This window comes from Lontra canadensis, unplaced genomic scaffold, assembly GCF_010015895.1.
Source record: "Lontra canadensis isolate GAN:19392208 unplaced genomic scaffold, GSC_riverotter_1.0 scaffold72, whole genome shotgun sequence".
In the NCBI taxonomy this organism is placed as follows: domain Eukaryota; kingdom Metazoa; phylum Chordata; class Mammalia; order Carnivora; family Mustelidae; genus Lontra; species Lontra canadensis.
The window spans coordinates 5,179,627-5,197,810 of NW_022631066.1; the positions used below are offsets into that span (position 1 = coordinate 5,179,627).

General features: G+C 35.8%; 1 pseudogene; it reads right to left on the reverse strand.

Moving 5' to 3' along the window:
* Nucleotides 1–3,291: 3,291 nt before the first annotated feature.
* Nucleotides 3,292–5,355, reverse strand: LOC116881260 (annotated as a pseudogene).
* Between the last annotated feature and the right edge of the window lie 12,829 nt (nt 5,356–18,184).

Below are 18,184 nucleotides of genomic sequence, written 5' to 3' on the forward strand. Positions count from 1 at the left end.
ATACATTATATATTTTCTCTGGATTATTGAATTCATTTCTGTTAATCCAAATGACTTCAAAAATAGATAGCAACATAGCTGTCATTTATTGAGGTGATTTGCTTCCTAATATTTAATCACCCACTAAAACTCTGAGGTACTATAACTACCTGCATTCTTATTTATTTTTATTCAAGTATAATTAACACTAGTGTATAATTAACATTAGTAACTAATGTTAGTTTCAAGTATACGATATGATTCAACAATTCTATACATTTCTCAGTGCTCATCAACATAAGTATTTTTTTTAAGATTTTTATTTATTTATTTGACAGGAGATCACAAGTAGACAGAGAGGCAGGCAGAGAGAGAGAAGCAGGCTCCCTGCTGAGCAGAGAGCCCGATGGGATCATGACCTCTGCCAAAGGCAGAGGCTTTAACCCACTGAGCCACCCAGGCACCCCTATACTATTTTTTTTTGAAGATTTTGTTTATTAATTTGTCAGAGGGAGAGAGAGCACACAAGCAGGGGGACTGGCAGGAAGAGAGAGAAGCAGGCTCCCTGGTGAGCAAGGAGCCTGATGCAGGGCTCCATCCTAGGATCTCGGGATCATGACTCTTGTGGAAGGTAGATGCACAATTAACCGAGCCAACCAGGTGTCCCATAAGTGTACTCTTAATCCCCTTTGTATATTTCACCCCCCACACCCACTCACCTCCCCCTCAAAACCACCAGTTCTGTATTTAGGAGTCTGCTGTTTTGTCTTTTTTGTTTTGTTTTGTTTTGTTAAATTCCATATATGAGTGAAATCATATGGTATTTGTCTTTCTGACTGATTTACTTAGAATTATACCATCCATGTTGTTGCAAATGGCAAGATTTCATTCCTTTTTATGACTGAGTAATATTCTGGAAGTAAGTAATTCTGAGTAATATGGAAACAATCCAAGTGCCCATCTGTAAAGAAAATGTGACGTGTGTGTATACACACACACACGTACACACACGTCACATTTTCTTTGTGGATGGACACTTGAATTGCTTGCATAATTTGGCTTTTGTAAATAATCCTGTAGTAAACATAGGGGTACATATATCTTTTCAAATTAGTGTTTTCGTATTATCAGGGTAAATATCCAATAGTGGAATTACTGGATCCTATGGCCATTCTTTTGTTAAATTTTTGAGGAACCTCCGTGCTATTTTCCCTAGTGGCTACATTTCCACCAATAATACACAAGGGTTCCGTTTTCTATACATCCTGTCCAACGTTTGTTATTTTTTGTGTTTTTATTTTAGCCATCTGACAGGTATAAAGTGATACCTCATTGTGTTAATATGTATTTCACTAATGATTGGTAAGGTTGATCATCTTTTCCTGTGTCTGTTGGCTGTTTGCATGTCTTTGAAAAAAATGTCATGACTCGACATTGAGGACCTGAATGATCAGTTCCTCTGCCCATTTTTTAACAAGATTGTTTTTTGAGTGTTGAGTTATGTAAGCTCTTAATATGTTTTGGATATTAACCCCTTGTCAGATATATCGCTTATAAATATCTTCTCCCATTCAGTAAACTGCCTGTTTTGTTGATGGTTTCCTTTGCTTTGCAAAAGCTTTTTTTTTTTTTTTTTTTTGTATAATACCAATAGTTTGATTTTGTTTTTGTTTTCTTTGCTAGAGGAGACAAATCTAGTAAAAATGTTTCTGTGGCCAATTATCGGCATTTTTAAGAAGAAATTAGAATATTTCTCAGGAAAAACAGGTTGTAAATTTTCTTGTGATATAAGCTGGTGTGAGTTTTATCTTCAGTCCCTGAAGATAATGTCCCTGACGATAATGACCTGCTGATCATTTTTTTTTTATTTTATTTTATTTTAGAGAGGGCGAGAGAGAGGGGGAGGGACAATGAGAGAGGGAGAGAAAGAATTTTAAGCAGGTTCCATGCCCACTGCAGAGCCCTGTGCTGGGCTCTCTCTCACAACCAGGAGATCATGACCTGAGCTGAAACCAAGAGTTGGATGCTTAACTGACTGAGCCACCTAGGCACCCTACCTACTGTTTATTAGAACCTTCATTGGGATGTCAGGGTTATTCAAATTTAAGATGTTTAAATCTAGACTCATTATTTTTCTTCCTTGATCGGTTTCTTTGTCTTGCATCATGATTTTAATTAAGTAGATTTTATTCTACTTATGTTCTCAAGCCCAAAACCTAGTGTCATTTTACATTTCTCCTTTTCCCTATCCCACTGCAGTCTACTGGTAAAGAAATTGCAATTATAGGGGCACCTGGGTGGCTCAGTTGGTTAAGTGTCTGCCTTCAGCTCAGGTCATAACTCCGGCATCCTGGGATCAAGCCCCGCTTCAGCCTCTCTACTCTGTGCAGAGCCTGCTTCTCCCTCTGCTCCCAACCCCACTCCTGTTCTCTCTCTCTCGTACTCTCTCTGTCTCTTAAATAAGTAAAAATCTTAAAAAAAAAATTGTCAATCATACAATAAAATTGGATCTCAAAAATCTGTCCCCATAACCATATTTTTAGTCACAAAGCCAAATAACTGTTTGTCCATGTAGTAGCCTTTACCTTGGTATCACTACCACCAGCTATTCTTTATCCAAGACCACCTATCCCATTGAAATCACTTATTTTCTAAAAATAATAACTAAAAAATGAGTAGCCGTGCTACTTCTGTGCTAAAATAGCCACCATGGCTTTTCTGGCCCATATACTAGAATCCAAACTCCTTATCAAGACACAGTGTCCTTTATTCATTTGCCTTGACATACATTTCTGGTCTTATTTCCTGCCTCCATATCTTATATCTGTCTCACACTCATTAAATTAGAAATTATTCGGTGCTTCTGTATTTCTATATTTTTGTTCTGGCTTTTATCTCACTAGACATTCCCAATATTTCTTGCCTTAAAAAGTCTCATTCATTCTTCTGACTTAGCTTATGGTATCTCTTTATTGAGTCCTTCCCTCCCTTCCTTTCCTTTTCTTTCTTTCTTTCTTTCTTCCTTCCTTCCTTCCTTCCTTTCTTTCTTTCTTTCTTTCGGTTCTAAAAACTGTTTTTCTTTATTGTTATCTTACAGTGTACCATGAACACTTCTTCCATGCACATGGATGAAATTCCCTAGTGAAAGATAGAGAACACTGTTGCTGGATCCAAAGGCTTCTGGCAGCAGGAGTGACCCCTACCGCAAAGTATCAGGTTAAGATTAAATCACGTAGCCTGGCAAATGCCTGCCAGGGAAAACAGGGTCAGGAATATTCCCTTTATAGAAATTAGAATTGAAGGCCCAAGTCATTATAGGTATGGGATATCATGTAAGCCCCTTTGGCCCTGACCTCTGCCCCTCATTCCTCCGACACCTTGTTGCCTCTTGGGGTGAAGGAATTTCGTACATATCTCTTCATCCAATGAAAACCACCCATTTTCTATTTTTTCTTAGCTCTTCCTTAGCCCTTGCCATGTCTCCACATTCGTTGTCCTCTCCACACTGTCCAAGTTCCTTTCCTGTAAGTCCTCCTGGTAGTCCTTGAGGGAATCCTCTGTCCCCTTCTCCATTTTTCTTTTTGTTTTCCTGGGTATATAATCTTTAGGTGGGCATTTAGTGGCAACCTGCTGCTCACTCTCAGCCTTTGCCAGGGATTCTAGCTTGCCCGCACTGTGTGGTTTTCCCTCATTTTCGGACTTGCCCTGCTTTCTTGTTTTCCTCTATCTTCTGGTTGTTCATCTTCTGACTGTCCTTCATTCTGGAGCTTTCCTTTAGCCCTGGCTTCCCCTCCAGTTCCAGCTTTTCTTCCTCATCTGATTTTCCTTCATCTTCAGGCTCTACTTCATCTTTCAGCTTTCCCTGGATCTTGAGCTTTACCTTCACTTTCTGTAGAGTTTTTTCATGTTGAGATTTCCCCTTCTTTTCCTGTCTTGTAGGGATTCTGGACAGGTTCTTCCTCCTTTTCCAACTTTGGAGAGTGCTAGGGACAGACACACTGACCTGTGGGGACCATGGCAGGCCTGCCCCTCCTCAGGCTCACCAAAGCCCATTCACCACTTGCCTGTGGCCTGGTCAATTGATGAACCTGGTTTTCTTTGGGCAATGGGAGTAGACCGTGCAGGGATTGGGACCACAGGATGGGTGACCGGCCTGTTGAGTCTTTGGTTTTCTGTCTATACGTGTTTCTTCTAGTAGACTAATATCTTTTGAAAGATAAGACTCAAGATTTACTCCCTGATAACTGCAGCATAGGCCATCATATATAGAAATGTTTGCCAAATAAATAATTGAATTAATGATGTATTTCTGAATACACTAGAAACTCATAGGACATTCAGAAACATAGCTTATTTTAATAAAGTCTGCACATATTTGTACACTCAGTAATGTTATTTAGATATAGGAAGCTTAGGACAATTTTGTTGTTTTTCTCTCATTGTGCCTCCCAATCTGCATACATTGTAGTTTTACCATCTACAAAGTAGGAGAGTAAAACAAATGCTACTTACTATAAAAAAATAAAAACAAATTACAACTTAGGATGTAGAAAGTAACCCCCAACCTAACAATTTAAAAAATCTAGACATCCTACAAAATCATGATTTGGGGGGAATCTGTTAGAAAGCTGGGGATATAAGTTAAAGCAAGTTCACTCAGTTCCTTAGTCGTCTCTCAGAGGAGAAAGAGGACAAAACAACGGTTCTGTCTTGACAGAAAGAAGGTGATAGAGGTGACTACCATAGAAGCAGGTTAAAGGAAATCCAGTGAAAAACTTCCAAATGATAGCATAAGGAGCTATGCTGCCTGTTTCCCAGTAAAACTGGTGAAAACTGTATTTAAAACAAACAAAAACATTTAAAATCTCTGTAAATGGTCCTAAGGGCAAATAGCAAGCATATATGCTTGAAGAAACATCTATTCAAGAACATCAGTGAAAATTCAGTAATAGAAGTGAGAGTCTGTAATATTTGAACCAATATTCTTCTCTTGCTGCTTGCTACCAGCCCAGTGAGACAGATACTAGATTCCACACTACTGCCTTCAAGAACTTTAGGCACTCTTCTCTTAGCTCCCAGAGGGAGTCAAGCATCAGTGTTTCTTATTTCATCCCTCAGCTACCTACTACTGAGGTTAAGTCCTGGATGAATGCAGTCGAGAAGTAGAGGGGTCCCTTCTTCTACTCAGCCCTGACTCATGGAACAGAGACTCTGGCTTGGGTACAACATGCTAAAGTACTGGGGCCCTGGTACCTTCTGTCCTGACTTTGGAGCTAGTGGTTTCACACTAAGGGAAGCTGAGAGGACCCTGTGCTCCTGCCCCCATGTACCAAGTGTTGGATTCCTAGAGCAGGGTGTCCCTCTGAAGACTGCCATTGTCGTCACTCCTAACTCCAGAGCTTTGGCTCAGAGATTTTGTCTAGGGGGAGAAACAGGCCAAAACAAAACAAAACAAACAAAAAACCAAAATAGATTCCTACTAATTTCTTCCCAAGGAACTGATTTCATTTGCAACAGAGTGAAGAAATTCCAGCCTGAAGGCACTCTGAACAGTGGAGGTTGTGGTGAATCCATTTGGGAGGAAATTCAAGCTATAGGCTAAACTGTAGGTCAAGTAGTTTGAAAGAGAGAACTAGGGAATAATAGGTCCGGGAAGAGAAGTCCTGGCATCAGAACAAAATGAAGGGCTTATCAGAATCTGTTGCTCTAGAGAAGTCCTATTTGATTGGATTAGTTTATAGAACAACTTATGCCCCAGGTATTAGTAAAAACAATAGATCAGCTAGCTGGTGAATGATAAAGTTTAACCTTTAGAGGTGAGTAGGGGAAATAGATGAAGAGTCCCACTTCTACCACTGTCCTCTCAGTGTGACTTGGGACATACCCAAGTTGTACTACCTTGAGGAACATCCTCACAGGCTGATGCTGAGGGTGGGGGGAGATCAGCTTCATGAAAATATTCCAGTAAGTCACTAGATGAACAAGCAACTAATAACAACAAGCCCCATGGTAAGGGGTGAAATAATACACAGACTTGCTATTATATATTACACAAAATTTCCAGTTTCACCACCCCAAAAAGTAACAGGAGTCTAAAGAATCAGGAGTATATTGATAGAAAAGTCAATCTATCAGGAGGGTACAGTGATTATAAACATATATACCCTCAGAAACAGAGTACTAACATACATGAAGCCAAAACAAGAGAAGTAAATAATTCAATAATAATCAGAGACTTGACTATCCCATTTTCGATAATGGGTAGAAAATCTAGACAGAGCAGCAAACAGAAAACTTGAACCACATGATAAACCAACTAGAACAGACAATTTTAGGACACTCTACCCAACAAATGCAGAATATGCATTCTTCTCAAGTACACAAAACATTCCAGGGTACACCATATGTTAGGTAATAAAACAAATCTCAATGACTTTAAAAGGATAGAAATAATACAAAGTATGTTCTCTGATCACAATGGCATGAAATTAGAAACTTAGCTGGTTAGGGCGCCTGGGAGGCTCAGTTGGTTAAGTGGCCAACTCTTGAGACTTGATTTTGGCTCAAGTCAGGATCTCAGGGTCTGGAGATCAAGCCCTATGTTGAACACTGAAAAGAAAAACTGATTAGGCTTAGGAAATAAAGGAAATAGGGAATAGACAAGCAATAGAGAAAATAAGTGAAACCAAAAAGTGAGTTCTTTGAAAAAGTTATTAAAATTCACAAAACTTATCTAGATTAACCAAGAATAAAAAGACTCAACTTACTAGAATCAGAAAGGAAAGAGGGGACTTTACTGCTGACTCTATAGAAACAAAAAGAATTTTAGAAGAATCCTATATATACTTTAATGCCAACAAGTTAGGTAATTTAATGAAATGGGAAAATTCCTAGAAATGCACAACTACCAAAACTGACTCTGGGGGAAAAAATAGACATTCTGACTTGACCTATGTAATATGTGAAGAGATTGACTAATTTTTTTTTTAAATCCACAGAAAAAGCCCAGATTCAGATGCATTCACCAAATTCTACCAAACATTTCAAGAATTATAGCCAATTCATAACTCTTCTAAAAAATTAGAAGAGGAACACTTCCCAACTTTCTTTGAGGCCAGTATTGCTATGATATCAAAATCAAAGATAACAAAAGGAGAAGAAAACAGATCAATCTCCTTTATGCATACAGGCACAAAACCCTCAAAATATTAGCAAACCAAATCCAGAAACATTCAAATAAAAAAAGAAAAAGCATTGTATACCATGACCAAATAGGTTTTATCCCAGAAATGTAAAGCAGCTTTAACCTTTGAAAATCAATGAATATAATATAATACATTACATCAGTATAATAAAAAGCAAAATTTACATAGTCCTCTCAATAGATTCAGAAAAAACATTTGACAGAGTCCAGTATCTTTTGATAATAAAGACATTCAACATACTAGGAATAGAAGGGTTTACCCCCAACTTGACAAAGAGCATCTACTGAAAAAACACAACTAATGTGACATTTCATGATGAAAAATTGTGTTTCCCTTAACATTAGAAAAATGAGTTTCTCTCACACAGCTTTCATTCAGCATTTTACTGGACGTTTTAGGTCAGAGAGTCCAGCAAAAGAAATAGAAGCTATCCAGAAGTAAAACTATCTCTGTTTGCAGATGACATTATCTAATATACAGAAAATCCTAAATATTTCACTAAAGCAAATTAGAATAATAAATAACAAACAAACTGAAACAATTACGACTAATAAGTTTACAGGATACATCATCAGTATACAGACATCAATTGTAGTCCTATCTACTTGGAAGTAACAGTCCAAAAATGAAATAAAAAATCTATATTTATGATAGAGGAAATAAAAAAATTTTTAGGAATGAATTTAGGAAGAAGTACAAAACTTGCACTCTGAAAACTACAATGCAATAGGGGGAAAACTAAAGAAGACGTAATAATTGGAAAAATTCCTTGCTCATGAATCAAAATAATTTTTTTTATAACGACAGTACTCCTAAAAGTAATCTACAGAGGCAACATAATCTCCATAAAAATTTCAGCTTACTTATATACAGAAATTTACAGTTTGATTCTAAAATGCATATGGGATTTTAAGACACCAAGAGTAGGCAAAATAAATTTGAAAGAGAATTATAAAGTTAAGAAGACTCACACTTCTCTATTTCAAAATTAACTACAAAACTTAAATAACCAAGGCAGTGTCATACTGCCACAAGGGTTTACATACAGACGAAGGGAATAGAATTCTGATTCCAGATACACACCTGCACATCCGTGGTAACTGTTTTGCAATAAGAGAACGAAGACCATTCAATGGCAAACAACAATAATCTTTTTAACAAAAATGGCCGACACAACTGGATTTGTGAAAGAATGAATGTAATCTCCTTCCTCACACCATATACAGTAACTTACACAAAATGCATCAAAGCCTAATGCTAGAGCTACACCTATGAAACTCTGAGAAGAAAACAAATAATTTGAACTTCATCAAGATTAAAATTAAAGTATATCTAATCTGTTTCATTGATCTACTTGTCTCGTTTTGTGTGAGTACTATATATACTGTTTTGATAATTACAGCTTTGTAGTATATCTTGAAAAACTTGATCAAGAATTAGAACTTCTTCTAAATTCCAGTGTAGTGTTATGTTAGTTTCAGTTGTACAAGATAGTGATTAATCAGTTCTAAGCAACGCTTAGTGCTCATTATAAGTGTACTTTTTTTTTTTTAAGATAGTGTACTTTAAAAAAAATTTAATTCCAGTGTAGTTAACATAACATTAATTTCAGGTGTACAATATAGTGGTTCATCAATTCTGTACATTACTCAGTGCTCATAATGTAAGTATACCCTTAATCACATTCACCTACTTCACCAGTGGCGCCCCCCCCACTTCCCCTCTGGTAACCATCAGTCTGTTCTTTATAGTTAATTCTTTTTTTCATTTTTCTGTATTTTGTTCCTTAAATTCCACATGTGAGTGACATCATATAGTATATGTCTTTCTCTGACAGACTTGTCACTTAGCATTATACCCTCTAGATCCATCCATGTTGTTGCAAAGAACTCAGTTCTTTTTTAAGGCTTAGTAATATTTCAGTGTATGTGTGTGTGTGTGTGTGTATTATATATAATACACACACACATATATGTGTATGTATGTATATATATACACATATATGTGTATGTGTGTGTGTGTATATATATAATATATATATATATATATTATATATACACCGCTTTTTCATCCATTCATTAACTGATGGACACTTGAGTTGTTTCCATAATCTGGCTGTTGTAAATAATGCTGCAGTAAAGATAGGGGTGCATATATGCTTTCAAATTGGTGTTTTCACACCCTTTGGGTAAATACCCAGTAGTGAAATTACTGAGTTGTAGGGTAGTTCTACTTCTAAATTTTTGAGCAGTTTCCATACTGTTTTCCACAGTTGCTGCCCCACTTTGCATTCCCACCAACAGTGCACGAGGGTTCCTTTCTCACTACATCCTCACCAACACCTGTTATTTCTTGTGTTTTGATTTTAGCCATTCTGACAGGTATGAGGTAATATCTCATTGTAGTTTTATTTTTCATTCCCTGATGATTGGTGAGGTTGAACAACTTCTCCTGTGTCTATTGCCTATATGTATGTCTACCTTGGAGAAATGTCTGTTCGTGTTGTCTGCCCGTTTGTTATTTGGATTATTTGTGTTTTTGGTGTTGAGTTGCATAAGTTCTTTATATAGTTTGGACATTAGCCCTCATCATATATGTCATTTGCAAATATCTTCTATTCAGTACTTTGTCTTTTAGTTTTCTTGATTGTTTGCTTTGCAGAAGCTTTTTATTTTGATGTAGTCCCAATACTTTATTTTTACTTTAGTTGCCCTCGCTTTAGGAGACATTCCTAGAAAAATATTAACTATGACAGATATCAGAGACAATACTGCTTGTGTTCTCTTTTAGGATTTTTGTGCTGTCAGGTCTCACGTTTAGGTCTTTAATCTGTTTTGAATTTATTTTTTTGTATGGCGCAAGAAAGTGGTCCAGTTTCAATCTTTTGCATATAGTTGTCCAGTTTTCCCAACACCAATTGTTGAAGAGACTGTCTTTTCCTCATTGTATATCCTTGTCTCCTTTGTCATAGATTAATTGACCATATAATTGTGGGTTTATTTCTCGGATTTCTAATCTGTTTCATTGATCTACTTGTCTCGTTTTGTGCCAGTACTATACTGTTTTGATAACTAGAGCTTTGTAATATATCTTGAAATTTGGGACTGTGATACCTCTACTTTTGTTCTTTTCAAGACTGTTTTGGCTGTTTGGGGTCTTGTGTGGTTCCATACAAATTTTAGTATTCTTTATTTTAGTTCTGTGATTTAGTTCTTTATTTTTCTGTGAAGAATGATATTGGTATTTTCATAGGGATTGAATTAAATCTGTAGATTGCTTTGGATAGTATGGGCAACAACATTTGTTCTCCCAATCTGTGATCATGGAAAATACTTTGTGTCATTTTCAATTTCTTCAGTCTTTTATAGTTTTCATAGTACAGATCTTATACCTGCTTGGTTATGTTTAATCCCAGGTATTTTATTATTTTTGGTACAATTGTAAATAGGATTGTTTTCTTAATTTCTCTTTCTGCTACTTCATTGTTAGTGTGTAGAAATGCAACAGATTTATGTATATTCATTTTGTATCCTGTGACCTTAGTTATTGAATTCATGTATCAGTTCTAGTAATTTTTTTTTTTTTGTAAAGTCTTAAGGGTTTTCTATAGATAGCATTCTGTCATCAGCAGTTATTTCTTTGTTATGAATTTGGATGCTTTTTTTTTTCTTGTCTGATTGCTGTGGCTGGGACTTTTCAGTACTTTGTTGAATAAAGGTGGTGTGAGTGGACATAGTGGACATCTTTTTCTTCTTCCTTCTCTTAGGGGAAATGTTCTCGTTTTTCACCATTGAGTTTGATGTTAGCTGTGGCTTTTTCATATATGGCATTTTATTATGTTGAGTTATGTTTTCTCTAAGCCCAATTTTTGAGGGTTTTTCACTGTGAATGAAAATCAAAAACCTTTTTGCTCATAAGAATACCACCTAGAAATTAAAAAGACAACACCCAGAATGGCAGAAAATATTTACTAATCTCGTAGATATTGCTGAACATGAAGGTGAAGCTGGAGTATTGAGAAAAAACTTTGGCACCTCAGATCTCATTCAAAGTGCAAGGTAACCGTAGCCAGTTGCTATAGGTATTTGAAATCTGTGGGAAAGGAGGTTATGAGATAAGTAAAAAAATCCATAGACAGCCAAACTCCTGATTAGAATTAACCGCACACAGTGGCACCATGACAAAAGAAATGTTAGGCTGCTTTAGAGGCATAAATACTACTTTGCTCAGTCTCTACCATTCCATATAGGATATCCAGCATTTAGTAAAACTTAATCAGATAAAGAGGAAAACCAATCAATAATTAAGAGATGAAGTAATCAAAAGATTGGGTTTCAAAATGACCCACTTACTGAAATGATATGAAATTTTTAAAAATAATTATAATTTAACTATAGTTAACTATATTTATATTAATTAATGTAACTATATTAACATACTTAATGATAATTAAAAACTATTGAAAAACTGGGCATCATGTAGAAGCAGGTAGAATATTTCAACAGGCTGGAAGGAACTTTCTTAAATAGCAAGTAAGAACACTGAAAATAAATAAGGGGTGTCTGGGTGGCTAAGTTGGTTAGGTGTCCAACTCTTGATTTTGTTTCTGGTCATAATTTCATGGTCCTGAAATGGAGCCCTGCATTGGCTCTACACTCAGCAAGGAGTTTGCTTGGGCATTCTCTCTCTCCTCCTACTGCCCCTCCCCCTGCTTATGTGCACTCTCTCTCACAAATAAATAAGTCTTAAAAAAAAAAAAAGAACACTGAAAATAAAACATACGGCATCAGAGATGAAGAATTTCTCCAGTGGGCCAAGATGGGGAAAAATTTTAAAAAATTTGCAAGTAAATCAGTAGTCATTATTGAAAAGAAACCCATGGATAAAAAAAAAATGGTGGTAAAAAAAAATCACCCAACATAAAACAGCAATCAAGAACCTCTGGACAATATCAAATGGTCTAACATGCATGATATTGGAGTCTCAAAAGAAGAGAAAATGAGGGAATCAATATTGAAAGACAATGCCTTCAGATTTTTCTAAAATGTATGGAAAAAAAAAAAGCCACAGATACAGGCATTCCAAAAAATCTTGGCAGGATAAATTTCCCAGAACGCTTATACATGTCATAGTCAAAAGCTAAAACTTAGTGATTAAAAAAAAAAAATTTTTTTTGAAAGTGAACAGAATAAAAAACTACATACAAAAGGACACAAAAGGACAAAGGAAATAATTTCATTAGACTTTTCATTAGAAAGTTTATAGCCCAGAATAAAATGAAATGACATCTTTAATGAAAAATCTTTCAACATAGACTTTCTTAGTCATATCTTTAAAAATGAATGCAAAATAAAACTTTTGTGAGCTAAACAAAAGCTGGAAAGATTTATTGCCTCAGGTCTATGCTAAAAGAAATGTTTAGGGAGTTCTTTAAACAAAGGAATGTGATAACAGAAACTGAGAACTATTCAGAGTAATAGTGCAAAGGAAAGAGCAAAAATCCTGGTAAAATAGGGGCACCTGAGTGGACTTGGTTGGGTGTCCAACTCTCGATTTTGGCTCAGTTCCTCATCTTGGTCTTGTAGGATTAAGCTTTGCATGAACTCCATGCTCAGTAAGGAGTCTGCTTCGGATTCTCTTCCTCGGCCCCTCCCTCTGTGTTTGCATGTGCACACTCTCTCTTTCTCTCTCTCTTAAGTAAATAAATCTTTTTTAAAAATCATGGTAAAATATAATAGATATTTTTCATAATCTTAACTTGCTTTAAGAGATAATGCAGAAGTAGTAACAAGACCTTGTGGAGTTCTGACATATGTAGAGGTAAAAAGAATGGCAAAAACAGCATACAAAATTAAGAGGGGGGAAATGGAAGGCTACTATTTTAAGATTCTTACACTGTATATGAAGTGGTAGTTGAAGGTTGATTATGGTAAGTTATTGATGTATATTGTAAACCCTATAGCAGTCACTTAAAAAAATAGTACAACTGTATTTCTTTTCTTTTTTTTTAAAGATTTTTTATTTATTTATTTGACAGACAGAGATCACAAGTAGGCAGAGAGGCAGTCAGAGAGAGAGAGAGGGAAGCAGGCTCTCTGCTGAGCAGAGAGCCCGATGCGGGGCTTGATCCCAGGACCCTGGGATCATGACCTGAGCCGAAGGCAAAGGCTTTAACCCACTGAGCCACCCAGGCGCCCCTACAACAGTATTTCTATATAAGGTAGGAAATCTATAGGAAAAAAATGGTATAGTCTTAAAACAAATTACGAATTAACTAAGACCTGATCTCCTGTTAAGACACATTTGTTATACATTGAAAATATAAATGTATTTTAATGAAGTCTTTAATCCTAAAACCAGTAAACTTTCTCTAAAATGCCTATAATTAATATAGTAAAGAATTTATTGGAAAAGGTGAACACCATTTTGTTCTATTCATACTCGTGAAAGTTTAAAAATACTTTGCTCTAAACAGCAAACAATAAGATGCAGTCTTTTCATTCCTTACCGTGGTAGGAAAAATAGTAAACTTGCTTTATAAAATACATTTCAGGGCATCATATTTCAAAATATACCATCAAAAATCTATAGACGGTCTGAAGAGACCCAGGCAGTAAGAGGAATGTTAAATGTAGATCCGTCCATATGAAGAAATAACATTGGTCATTTTTTCCAAATAGTTTCTATTTTATTTTTACTTGCACTGGTATTTTAGATCCAGAAGACATTGGAGAAATAGAGTATTTGTCTTTTCAGTTGTCATACAACACATTTAGTTCAAATAAAACAAAACAAAACAAGTTGAGCTGTTAATCCTAATATCAACTTTCTTATTTTTTAAACTTTCAAATTATAGTTATTAATGTAATATGATTGATAGACATATAGCAAACACATTTTCTTGCATTAATTGAACTACATTTTTTCTAATCTTTCGCTTAGTGATGTTTTTATGCTCTGCATGGGAATGAGCAGTGACTGGTTTTCAGTGATCTCTTTCCATCCCCCTTTCTTTCTTTTCAGTTTTGCCTCTAGATGCTGCAGTAGATAAGGCCTTTCAAAAGCAGCATCATGCTCATTGTCTTTCCAGTCATGGTATGATAGAGTGACAAAGAGGAACAAGAATGTTTGGGACAACTATAATAGTATCTATTATGCATCAATCATAGAAGTATGAGCTGAATTGTGTGGAATTGATACGTGCCTATTGTCAAAGCTTTTTCTGTTACATCTGATAGAAATAATCATTCTGAGGCAGGCTTTCCTGGGCAAGATAGCCTCTGTCTTTCGGATGGCACATCAAATGAGTAATTCTGTTTCAAAGAATTGGTTTTAATTATTGTGGCAATACTAAATGATCAAGCATCGAAATGTATAATACTAAGCACTGAACTGGCAGTCCTCTGAATTAGATATTGTCTATTTTCGTATTTATATCTGGCAAGTAACTTAAGTGTGGAGAAATGCAAATGCTTCAGGGAACTGCAAATGGGTATCTGCCAAATGTGTATCCATTAAGGGTAAAATATCTGGTGCTCTGGAGAATCTTGAAATTTGTTTTCAGAAATCCACAGGTCACAAAAGTCCTATTTGGCACATGCATAATTTGTCTTGTGTCCATACTTAGGGCACAGGTGACTTTGCACCATTTTCTTCTGCTAACATAATTTAAATGAAAATGTTAAATGTTTTATTCTATTTAATTTTATGATAAAATATTTTTGATTATGGTATACTTCATCAAATGTCCTTCAAAAAGTGAAATTCCAAGGTCGTCTTCTAACATTTTTTTCAGAGACTCATTTTGTGTTTTTTTCTAACAATTTTTCAGGGATCCATTTTGTAGGAAAATATACTAATTCATTAAAAACTAGAGAGATTTCTATAGCTTTATAAGCACTACCAAAAACATAATTTTCCAGTAGACGCATTATTAAGAATGTAAAGTGATAAATTTCCCATTAAAAAGAGGAAAAAAATCTATAAGAAGTTGCTCTTAAACTTCTGTTAATTAAGTTCTTCAGTATTTTCCTCTATAATACCTGCAGGGGAAAGATCTTCCTCTAGTCTGTCATAATTGGTCCTTCTTGAGCAGCAGAGCTCTTGAACTAAAGAACTTTGCAAACATAGGGGAGGTGACCTAAGAATTTGACCATTGACCACTTTTGTCTTGGCTCAGCTAGGCAGGTATGGAGAGGTGACTTCTTTCTGTGATGCCTGGTAAAGCTGTCTTAATTAGATATAGATAGACTAAAGAATGGTATCAAAGGGTTTAGGCCTCAATCTCAAGATATGCCGCAAACCAGAATATGATTTTGCATTCTTTCTCTGGATCTCTTTACTTTCCACCTACCTGGATACGCACAGATCTATACACAATCTGCATTGACAGACCTACATCTACATCTTTGTCTTTATTTTACTTGAGAACCCTAGACTTGTATCAGTATTTAGTACCATCACTGCAAAGCTCTTTATTGAATCGCATGTTGTCTGGACATATTGTCTGGACATAAGGACTTTTTTTTTTTTTTTCATAAGGACTTTTCTAATCGTTCTATATAATGTAGTATCTGAGTATAGACACAGCATAGAATTGCACATGGGGTCAAGTGTGCTACTTACCTTTCTGGACAGAACTAATGTCATTTAAACGAATATATTTCCTGCTAACCAAATCTAGGAAGTCGTCACTAATTTGCAGGCACACATAAATTATAATCATTCTTAATATTAATATGATTATAATGTCAAGTTCTAGCATTACCTGGAAATAAGTATGCTTTAATATGCCATTAAATACCCTTCAGTTCTTGAAAATTATTGACATGTACAGATTAATATGGAGGTCTTTATTTTATTTGGTTTCCAAGTTTAAAACAGTTTAATACTTTACATATTTGAATCTGAAACAAAAGCAAGACACTATAAACTGATTTCTGAGGATAACATATTTCCAAATCTTCATAGAATGTTTATTGGGACAGCAAATGTTGAGTGGAATTGTATTTATGGGAATAAACACAATTTGGCAAAGTTGAATGGAATTATGTTTTACTAAATCAAACCTATGTAAATTTAGCAGATAAATATGATTCTTCATGCTTTAGTTTAAAAGCAGTCTTAGTAGCTTAATTAATTCAGTGTTAATTCACCTTCACCAGTGATTTTTTTTTATTTTGAAAGTAGGTTTTTTTTTGGGGGGGGGGGTTGTTTTGTTTTGTTTTGTTTTAATTTGAGAGCCAGAGAGAGAGTGAGCATACACAGGGGAGCCAGCATGTGCACCTGCACAGGAGCAGGGGGAGGGGCGGCTGGAGAAGGAGAAGCAGACACCCTGCTGAGCAGGGAGCCTGACCCAAGGCTGGATCCCAGGATCCTGTGATCATGACCTGAGCTGGAGACTGATATTTAACCCACTGAGACATCCAGGAGCCCCTAAAAGTAGTTTCTAAAGAAAGTTGCTTTTATCTGTCCTGCTCTTACATTCTAGTCTTATGTCATGGAAAACTTTCTGAAAAATGTATAAAGATAGTATTTAGTATTGATTTTTTAAAAGACTTAACTTTTAATATAATTAATCATAATAATGGACAATGTGCAAAATTTATCTGCAAAGAAGACTGAAGGAGTTGTTAGAATCCTAAAGGGGATAGATGTCTTAATCCATTCTTTTTTTTTTTTTTTAAAGATTTTATTTATTTATTTGACAGAGATCACAAGTAGGCATAGAGGCAGGCAGAGAGAGAGGAGGCAGCAGGCTTCCTGTGGAGCAGAGAGCCCAATGCGGGGCTTGATCCCAGGACCCTGAGATCATGATCTGAGCTGAAGGCAGAGGCTTAACCCACTGAGCCACCCAGGCACCCCTCTTAATCCATTCTTGATCTATAATCTCAGGTCCTTGTCTAAATCAGAATCTGAGCCTGGTGATAGGTAGTAAGGAGGGCACGGATTGCATGGAGCACTGGGTGTTATATGCAAACAAGGAATCATGGAAAGCTCCAGCAAAAACCAATGATGTACTGTATGCTGACTAATATAACATAATTAAAAAAAATAAAATTTTAAAAAGGGAAAAAAATTAGAATCTGAACTTTACATTCTTACTCCATTTCATCCAATTCTTAATATATTTCCCCCATCTATTGTCTATGAACTAAAAATAGCACACACACACAAAAACACCCAAAACATTGCAGGCTCTATGTAATAGTACTGCTGTTTGTATCTTCCAAAATTCACTTGAAGCCCTAACCATAACTTGTTGGTATTTGGAGATGAGACCTTTAGGAAATAGTGAGATTTAGGTGATGTGGAAGCCACGTGATAAGATTAGTGCCCTCCGGAGAAAACAGCCTACTTCCCCTGCTTTCTCCTCTCAGGCAAGGGAAAAGATTTTTGTGAGCTCATAGTAAGATGGCAGCTCGCTGTACGGGAAAAGCAGAGGCTTTAGAATGAAACCTACTTTGCGAGCACCTTGATCTTGGACTTCCTAGTCTTCAAAAGTGGAAATGAATTTCTGTGGTTTAAGGTACCCAGCGTAAAGTATTTTTGTTATGGCACTTCCAGCTGAATAAGGAAAGCCCTAATTTATGCTTAATTTGTTGTTCTTTAGTTGTTAGCAGCTAAAACTGATCGTGACCAACTTAAGCAAGACAAAGGGATACATTGGGAAGATAGTAGGGAGCTCACGCATTTAAAGAAAAATCAGAATAACCAGAACATGTGAAGTATTTGCAGAGTTGCTTTGAATATCATAGTAGCAGGAATAAGGTCACAATCATGAGGCATTTCCTCTCAGATGCTTCAGCTTCTGTTACCTTCAGTTAAACGACCTTTCATTCTCATGTGTTTTTGCTTAAGATACAAATTCTTATCAGAGAGAACTTAATTGGCCTGCTTCAGAGTAGGTAACATTTAATCCAGGATATTCATGTCAATATTTGTAAGTGATTTTATATATATATATATATATATATATATATATATATATATATATATAT